Consider the following 9,352-nt stretch of genomic DNA (forward strand, 5'->3'; position numbering starts at 1 on the left):
TTGTCTCTCCCCAGTATCTTCAGGGACTCTGGGTACGGACTGTGAGGGAAGACGTCTGAATGCGAGATGACTGCTCCAGATCCGATGGCGGATGGGTGTGCCGGTGGAGGGCGGTTTAATTGGAGATGTGGCTGGCTTCTCCAGCGGTGGGAGAAGAGGAATATGAGGGGGGGGGGAGGCTCCCAGTGGCTCAGCGCATCGCATAACCGGTGACCTAGAAAAGGAACACTGATCACTCCCTGGAGCTGATGGCTGAAGAGCCTCACTCTTAATGAACGCACTCGGCCGAGCTCTGCTGTGGATCATAGAAACTATAGCTATTGTGGGTATTATGCATGACAAACAGGAGCAGCGAATATGACCCTGAAAGAACAGAAAAGGAATGGATGCATGAGTCTGTGAGCCAAAGATCAATTCCTAGATGGAAAACTTCATGCCACTGTGGTGTCATCAATTATACTCAACACACAACACTCAAGGGACAAATAAAATGTAGCTTCTGAAAACATAGCTTCAGATCATACCTGGACTCTTTCCTCTCTGGAATGATTATAACAGAACCACAGTTAATGGCTTCAAGTCAGTGAGACACTTGCACTATTAAATCTATAAGCCTATCTTGGTGCTATCATTATCACAGTAATTTAAATGACATTAATGGCATGGAAGATATATGAACAGCGCCATTTCTGATTTGAAATAATGCATTTGCCTAATCACAAGGGGGGAATTGCAAAATTAGAAAATTAAGTTTTATATTTTGGAGTTTATAAATGTTGTCTTTGCTTTTATTGTATTGTTTTTTTATTGTTTTCATGGGAAGAATCATAAATTGTTAGAAATACATTAAAAAATATCTGGATCCTTTTAGTACACAGCCATGTAGTACAGTGTAGTGGAACTTTGTTCTGGTGAAACAAGAAAATCCAAATGTCTGTTGCTCCAAACCCGACAGTAGTTCAGCATTAATGGTGCCTGCACAGATGTTTATCTGTGTCATGTGCAATATCATTGTTCATTTTTATTTTTGTCCCTCACATAGATAATTTTCTAAATCTTTTAGTAATCTAATGTACTGTAGATGATTACATCTACAAATTCTTCTTTGATAAATTTCAACTTTTAGCAATTTTATTATCAGATCATTAAATTGTTTACAAAGCTTTACTTTTCAGATGCTCTTTTTATAACGAGCAGTGTCACTGAATATGCTAATTAGTTGTGAGATATTCAACTAGGTGATTTGTTTGTGCATTGCGTGAGCTTCTTAAATGAAATACTTTAATTGAAAAATAGACTTGATATGGTTTTTGTTTTTTTTTACTATTTTAATAAAACACGGGCCTTAAATGATTTGCAAATGAGTGCATTCTGTTTTTATTCATAGTTATATTGTGTCCCAACATTAATGGAAACTGGCTTGTATTTCAGCGTCCTGCAGCTCTTACTTTTATTAGTAGTAGTATTAAAGTGGCCAGAACTGTTTCTACAATCGTACAATTTAAAAATATTCATTTCTGCTTCAGCAATAGTTTTCTGACTAATTAATTTACACTTGCACTGCTACCAGCCACAGAATCCATGTGAAGCATTAATACTCTTGGCTGCATCCAGGATTTGCTTAATCCATAGCTTTGCATCTTTTTTCTTCCCTGCATTTTGTGTATATAGGACTCAGAATTCAGCAGGATATTCTCTATCTCATAACAGGTCAGGTCAAGGTGGGGCTGTATCGCTTTATTCTCCTGCTGCAGACATGATTACAGCCTGATCGGTGTGCGTGTTTGAATGCAAAAACAGCCTGAAACTGTCAGCACAGACCACTGCATCCAGCCGTGTTAGTTTACATTACCAGCCACATGAGGAGGTTTCTCAGTACTGCCAGTTTCCACCATGCCACTGGGATCCAGTAACAGCATGGGCTAATCCGAACCTGCACAGCGTCTGTCATTTCCATGCAACCTACAAGACACAATTTGCTGTAAAAATGCTACATTTGAAGCACTTGTTCCCCACTGAGAAGCGATACTGAGGCAACAGTAGTTCCTGTGCAACACTTCCCCTGACCTTCCCACATTCTGTGCTCTTTAATGAGGCGACTCAGACAGAGAAAGAGTGAACCATCTATTAGTGCTGGGGGCGAGGACTCCTGCGTTTCCTCCATCAATTAGTACAGCAGCCGAACCAGAGGAGCGCTGCTGATTGCTGGAGGAGCTGCAGCCAAACCAGCCAGTTGTTCAGTCAGTCGATACAGCAGCTCGGTAACTGGATGACTTTGGAAATTAAGCAAAAATCAGCTCTCTCACTTCCCTCATCAAGGCACTTAGAGTCATTAAGTATTCAACTGGTCATCGGCAGAACGGCCGATGACCAGCCTGGCTTGGTAACCACTTAGCAGCAAGTCCTCTGATGCAGCGTGCAACAAACACAGTTTTTAACAGCCTTCTCTGCATGCTCTGACTGTTTCCACAGACAGTGTGACAGCTGTGAAGTACAAGCGTGAATCAAACAGGCCCAGGATAATTCAGTCTTTTATATATTGTGTTATATATGTATTTTATCTTACTCACAGTGCTATTCTTCTTTTTACTCTTGTATAATGTGATGCATTCTAAATTAAACTGTTCAACAGTAAATACAGGTAGAAATACAATAATTACTCTATGCACTCATAATATTTTGGAGGTTGAAATATTAGTTTAACAAAACCAGCTGTGATTTGCTCTACCTCAGCAGGTACGGCACTACTGCAGTAAAATCTAGTGTGGACACAGAGAAAAAGTATAGGCTCATTTATATTATTAGTAGTAGCAGTAGTATTTTTTTAAATTGTATTTTTCATTTGCAAAATTTAAAATAATGTATATTTTACACATAGCATAGAGTTTTTACTTTAAACGTTGCTCTCATCTTTTGCTTTCACACTGATTAATTACTAGAGATTTTCAGGCTTTCCAAGATTACGGCAATTAGAGCAGAAATAAATCATAAACATATTTGACCAAAGGGTCGCTACAAACTGTAAACTAAAAACAATCGTCCTTATGGCAAACATGAAAATATACCTAGTGATGCGAGCCTAATATCAGTGATAGCAGAATGTTGTGTATGAATCTAACTGTGCTTAAGAGGCTCAAATGTTACTACACTGCATCGTCTTTTCCCTTTCAAAGAAAAGCTCTCCCCATCCTTTCATTTGTCTCCCCGCTGACGTGCATCACAGCCTTCACATTAATCACCAGTCTGTCGCTCCTTTCTCTCCTCCTCCTGGTCTCAATTTATTCACATTCCTCTCTTTCCCCTTCCTTTACCGTGAATCACGCCTAATTAGGCGCTCTCTAGATCTGATTTTCATAAAAGGCTCGGGGGAAGGAGGAAGGGGGGGGTTTGGTTATGACAATTATTTTTTCATAGGGCTATATGGAACGGGGACAAAGGATAAATGGTTATTAGTATTCCACACCTTAAAGAAAATCACCAAAAAAATTCCACTTTGATTCTGGAATTACAAAGAGACGCTGCTTTTGTTGAATACGCGGACAGTGGCAGAGTGTGGCCGCATTATCGCATGGTTGATTGTGCCACTTGGGAAAATTGAACATCAGATTTGATAAGGAAATTAGTATGAAATACCTTCTGTTATCCTATTCTGGGAAAAATTACGAAAGGCAGTTTTAACAATATAAAACTTGCCAAATCTGCTTAAATACACTACAGAGAGCGATGTATATTTACAGGTTGTTTTTCCATGTAGAACTGATTGAGTCTGCATCTGGCTCGCTTCTGTGCTGGTCTTTTGCAGCAGTAGGCTGCTTTTGTTCCAATTAGTGGCTACCATGGTTGCAAGTGCAGCACTCTTGAGCGAGTCCTTTTTTATATTTTGAAAAAGAGAAAAAAAAAAAAGCAAAACAGGCAAACAAACTGACATAGAAAGGAGACGTAAACAGAATGTGGCTTGGTTTTAGAAAAAACGAGAACTCGTTAACTGAAAAAAGTTAACTGAATAAACAGCAGATGCTCCAAACACGTAGAGACATGGTCCATCTTTTAAGTACTGAATAAATGAGGTTTTACATTATTCAGAATGTACGGGCCCATCGCCCCATGGATAGTGGCAGCACCTAACAGCCTCAGGGTGGATGCAGGGGGTGAGAAAACACTGGTTTAGGTGGGGAAGATCCCGTCATTTCCCCAGTTCTATTAACAACACATACGCGCGCATACATTCATGTACGCTGATGATGTCTTGTGCCATATTGAGTGGCCTCTATTGTTTACGTCTCCCTGGACGGGGTCTCCAGATGGCAGGGTGCCTATTACTGCGGCCCCTACTGTGAGGGCCCCATTGCGTATGTGTGCGTTGTTCTCTGTGAATGTGTACAGATGCAAATACACAGAGGGAGAGAGAGTAAGATGTTCCTCTTTGTATTTGTCTGTATTTCTGCAGGGCAGGCCATGTGTGTGTGCTCGTGTTTGAGGATGGGGTTAGGGCTAACCAGAGGCAACATGAACTGAGGCACCAGTGTGACATTCCTTCAAAGCCATCATCAGAGCTTTCTCCTTACAAATGAGACTGCAGCGCGCGCCCCTCCGGGGGATTCGCTCGGCCTCGGTCATTAGGCCTCAGCCAAATGGCCCTGAGGAGATGCTGGCTGGATCTATAGCATGAAACACATACAACACTTTCACAGCCGTATGGCAGGCCCAGCTCATGAATATCATTACATAGTAATGACTACCCTGGGATAAGGCCTACCATAACACAATATGTTTTGTTGTGCAGTTGGGTGCTTTCAGCGCTGATTGTTTGGACAGTGGATTAAAGTCTCCATACTTAAAAATTCCTCTCCTCTCCTTTCCAGACAAATCTGCAAAGTTACAGTTATAAAGCAGATTTGGGGGGACCTATTGTGCTTTTATGTTCTGTCATATGTCCGCTGGTGCAGTGGTTGATGCTTACTATTAAACGTGACCAAAGTTTTAAATAATTGAGGTCAGATTAAGCGAGAGTAATCCCTGTGAACTAAAGACTCATGCATCTTAGACTTAACAGCTCTGGCTATGAGCATCACCCAAAAATTCTCTTCATGAAGGGCAGCCAATCAGGCAAGCATTAACATAACGGAAAGAAAAAGGAGCTACAGTAGTTTTTTTTGTTTGTTTTTCAGAAAGCGAACAGAACTCAAAGGCTGCACCAAGGCCAGTTTAAAATAAAAAGAATTTGTTAAAATAAAGGATTTTTCTAAACCTCAAATCGTGCAAATATGGAGCTGGAAGTGGAGCGCAATAGCACATGTTTGTAATGAAAATAGAGTTTTGTGCAGAACCTTGAAACATGGAGGAAAGAAGAGAAAAGAATAGGAAAAAGGAAAATTATGGAGGAAAAGCAAAGAGAAATATATTTTTTTCATCTCTATCAGCTCTAACTGATGACTGCGTTCCACCCCTGTCCTTTACCACCAATGGATCCTGTGGATCAACATCACAACACATTGATCAGTAGAGGAAGGGTCACGTCGATACTGCAATCAATCCCCATAGGTCACTGAGGTCAGGTGCAAACAGAGTACATAAAACATCGTTAAAATGACTGCAGCAGTGATAACTTATTACTAAAATCAAGCAGTAATGGAACACCAAGTGCTTTAATTATTAGAAAAGACAGGTTTAAAAAAAATACACAAAAATTATGGTTGTATATTTGACCTGGAAGTTTCTTTAAGTCTTTTCTTGTATCATGCACAATGAGGTGGGATTTTTCCTAAATATATATTTTCTTGTATTTGTATGTTATTTAAAACCCTTTTCTTTTTCATTTTAAAAAGATGTCTTCCCCATCAAAAATAAAGAGAAATTTGATGTGTTCAAGCCTAACAGATAGTATTTCTTGCAGCAATACGCGAGCAGTAGGACGTCTAATGTTTCTGCTACAAAAATATTTTTAAATAGGGATCCTAAATCCCTTCCTTGACTTCAAAGTGTAATCTGCTGTCTGCTAAAGACATGTAGGTGCACACAATAATGACAGAAACTAAAAACAAATGCATATATACAGCATTTTCTGCACAACAGTGTGACATATCTGAACTGTTGAGCCAATTCATTACCTGCAGGATAGCTGACAGGGCATGCTGTGATCCTGCCTTTGTACAGCACAGAGGCATGCTGACATTTCAACATAATGGTGCCAATAATACATACATCTGTTCACGGTTTCTGGACCAGCAGTTAGGATTGATATCATGATATGTACCTCAAGCTGCTGCAGCTGATGGGAAGCATCTGACTTTCAACATGTGGATGAACACAAAAATGAAAGTACAAATTGCTGGATTTATGTTTCCGTTGGCCTTTTTACTAATGGATGTAAGTTCATCAGTACAATAATATTGGCATAAGTTATGTTTAGTGAGGTTATTGCAACTTTAATGAAGTTTATTATAACTCGTAGTAATTTGCTTCCTTCCTTCGCCATTGTCATCATCATTCTTTTCACAGCACTGCTCTTCCTCTCGTTCCCCTTTTCAGCCAGTAATAAATTATTTACACAGAGTATAGATCTACAAGCTCTCAGTGCGTTGCAGTTGCTTAGCCGCATCGCCCAGAGGCGGAGGAAGAGGATGGGGGTGAGACGGGTGGCCGGGCATTTTACGAAAGAGCAAGCAAGCGAGGCGAAAACGCAGTGCTCTCCAAAGGTCATCACCACCCACCGGGTCTCCTGTGATATTTTCATTATTGAGGTGAGAGGGAACAAAAAAGGAAGAAAAAAAACCCCGCTCTGCTGCACTCAGCTCTTTGTGTACGTGCACCACCTTCAGGCCTGCTTCAGTAATCCCCCGTGGTAATATTATGTGGTAGTGTCACGCATGATGGAGGGGAAAGGAAGTGGGAAGGTTTTCCATGTGTGCAGACGTGCACTGGTTAAAAAAAACGTGAGGAAAGGAGACAGTAACGAAGGAGAAGTCTGAGAAGAATGAGAATCAGAGTGAGGAAAGCTACCAAATGAAAGCAGAAGAAATGACAGAGAGTAAGACAAAATAAAGGAGAATTCAGATGAAGGTAGGGGGATAAAGGAAGATGAAGAGAGATAGAAAAGACAATGAGGAGAAATGAGAGACTTTATTACAGAGATGTGTCTCCTGATAGAGACGGGAATCAGATAGGCGCTGATTGTTTTTCCTTAGATACACTGTAATCTCACTGATCTCCAAACAGTGCTGTAATTGGAATCTTCTGGGATGATCAGAAAAAAAGTCCTATTAACTGCTTTCTTGTTTCTCCAAACACAGGGCCGAGAAAAAGATAACCAAAAAGATAGTGAAACGTTTGGATTCTTGCAAGGATATATGAGGAAAAAATGTGATTATTTTGGAATGATTAGATAGAGTCCAACATTCTGTTGCTAATAAGCCTTTATTGAGTCATGGTCAGACTTCCTCATGTAGGCCCAACACCCACAAGTGGAGCCGTTAGGGATGCAGCCAGGAGCAGAGATCTGGGACCGATCCCCAGCTACCGACACTAACGACTGGGACATGGTGGGCAAGAAACCTGAGTTAGACTTTTGGACTGCCTTGAAGAGATTCTGGCAAAATGTCAGGCAACTCAGGAGGGGGAAGAGGTGCTCTACCTGCACTGTGTATAGTGTGGGTGGAGTGCTGATGTCTTCGGACGAGGATATTTTTGGAAGAAATACTTGTGGAAGGAATACTTCAAAGACCTCCTTAATCCCACTGACACTTCTTCTGTAGAGGGGTCTGGGAAAGAGTGGTTATGACTCGTCCATCAGCGGGGTGAGGTCACTGAAGCAGTTAAACAAGTCCTTGGTGCAGGGCCACTGGGGTGGATGAGGTTTGCCTTGAGTTAGTGAAGACTCTGGATGTTGTATGTCTTGGCTGACACACCTCTACAATGTTGCTAGAGATCAGGGCAGTACCTCTGGATTAGTGGTGGTTCCCATCTTCCAGAAGGGGCACCAGAGGGTCTGCTCCAACTATAGGGGCATCACACTCCTCAGCTTTCCTGCAAAAGTCTGGCTGTGTCCTTCAGGTTTTTCTATGGGAGGTGCTTTCAGGCTGTCAGGCCCGATACCTCATACTCCCAAAGCAGCTGTTAAATATACATATAAACAACCGTTGAAAGAGCTTGGTCTGCATAGCCGACAATCAGCCAGACTCATTCCCGGTGGGTGTTGGACTCCACCAAGAACTTATCCAAGAAGTTAACTGCCAAGAAATTATCCATAAGTGGAAAATATTCAAGGTGAGGGTATGGTAGGTAGCACTGTCACCTCATAGCAAGAAAGTCCTTGAGTTGAATCCAGTCTGGGGCCTTTCTGTGTGGCGCTTGCATTGTCTTCCCTTGTCTGCGTGGGTTCTTGCCAAGTACTCCAGCTTCCTCCCACAGTCCAAAGACATGCAGTTAGTAAGGTGAAGTTAACTGCTAGTTCTAATTCAGCTGTAGTTGAGTCTTGTGTAGTTAGTGCGTAGTATTGTGGTTGGTTTTGTACAGTGTGTCAGAACAACGAGGTGACTGCTGTCTCCAGGTAGAAACAGGAGTGACACACCTGCTGCTGTCAGGCCTGCAGGTATCATGCTGTGATGTTCTCCTTTATAGTGGACAGAAATATTTGCAGGTGTTTGTGTGGCATCTTATTGAATGCAGAACAGCTTATTGTTATGTAAATAGTTATGAAGTTATGAAATATGATTCACTAAACATGTTTGTGGTTGTTACAGTAAAAAATATAACTTTTTCTACTCGAATTTTATGTTTTTGTCTGATTTTAGATCAATTGTGTTAATACAGTATGTCAAAATGAAAACATAACTGTAAACTCAGACGCGTGAGATTGTGCTGAAAAGGATGATACCAAACAAGGCAAAGTAAATAGTTTTTAAAGGTGAAATGTACAGGGAAAATCAAAAGTAGTTAAAATGGCCAATTATACCCTGGACCCTAGAAGGTTAAACATTTTTTTAAAAGTAACGCAATAGTTACTTTTCAAGTAATTAACTACTTTTAGAATCTTGTAACTCAGTTACTTTTTTTTGAAGAAGTAACTAGTAACTATAATTAATTACTTTTTCAAAATAACTTGCCCAAAAATGGCTATGACCTACAACTTACTCTGTGACAGCTAGCCTATTCTAGGTGTCACAGGGGGATCCAGACCCCACCATAACCCTGACATGAATGGATGGATGTAAGGAAAACACTAAAGACAGTTATCCATGTTCTCTGGACTTTCCAGTTAACTCATCTCAAGATCAGAAACTGCAAGGCTCAGAGAAACTAGGCACACCAGGGGAAACCCTCTTCTCATTAAAATACAAAAAAAAAAAAAAAAAAA

This window comes from Pundamilia nyererei, unplaced genomic scaffold (genome assembly GCF_000239375.1).
Source record: "Pundamilia nyererei isolate P.nyererei 1_Seehausen unplaced genomic scaffold, PunNye1.0 scaffold00125, whole genome shotgun sequence".
NCBI lineage: Eukaryota > Metazoa > Chordata > Actinopteri > Cichliformes > Cichlidae > Pundamilia > Pundamilia nyererei.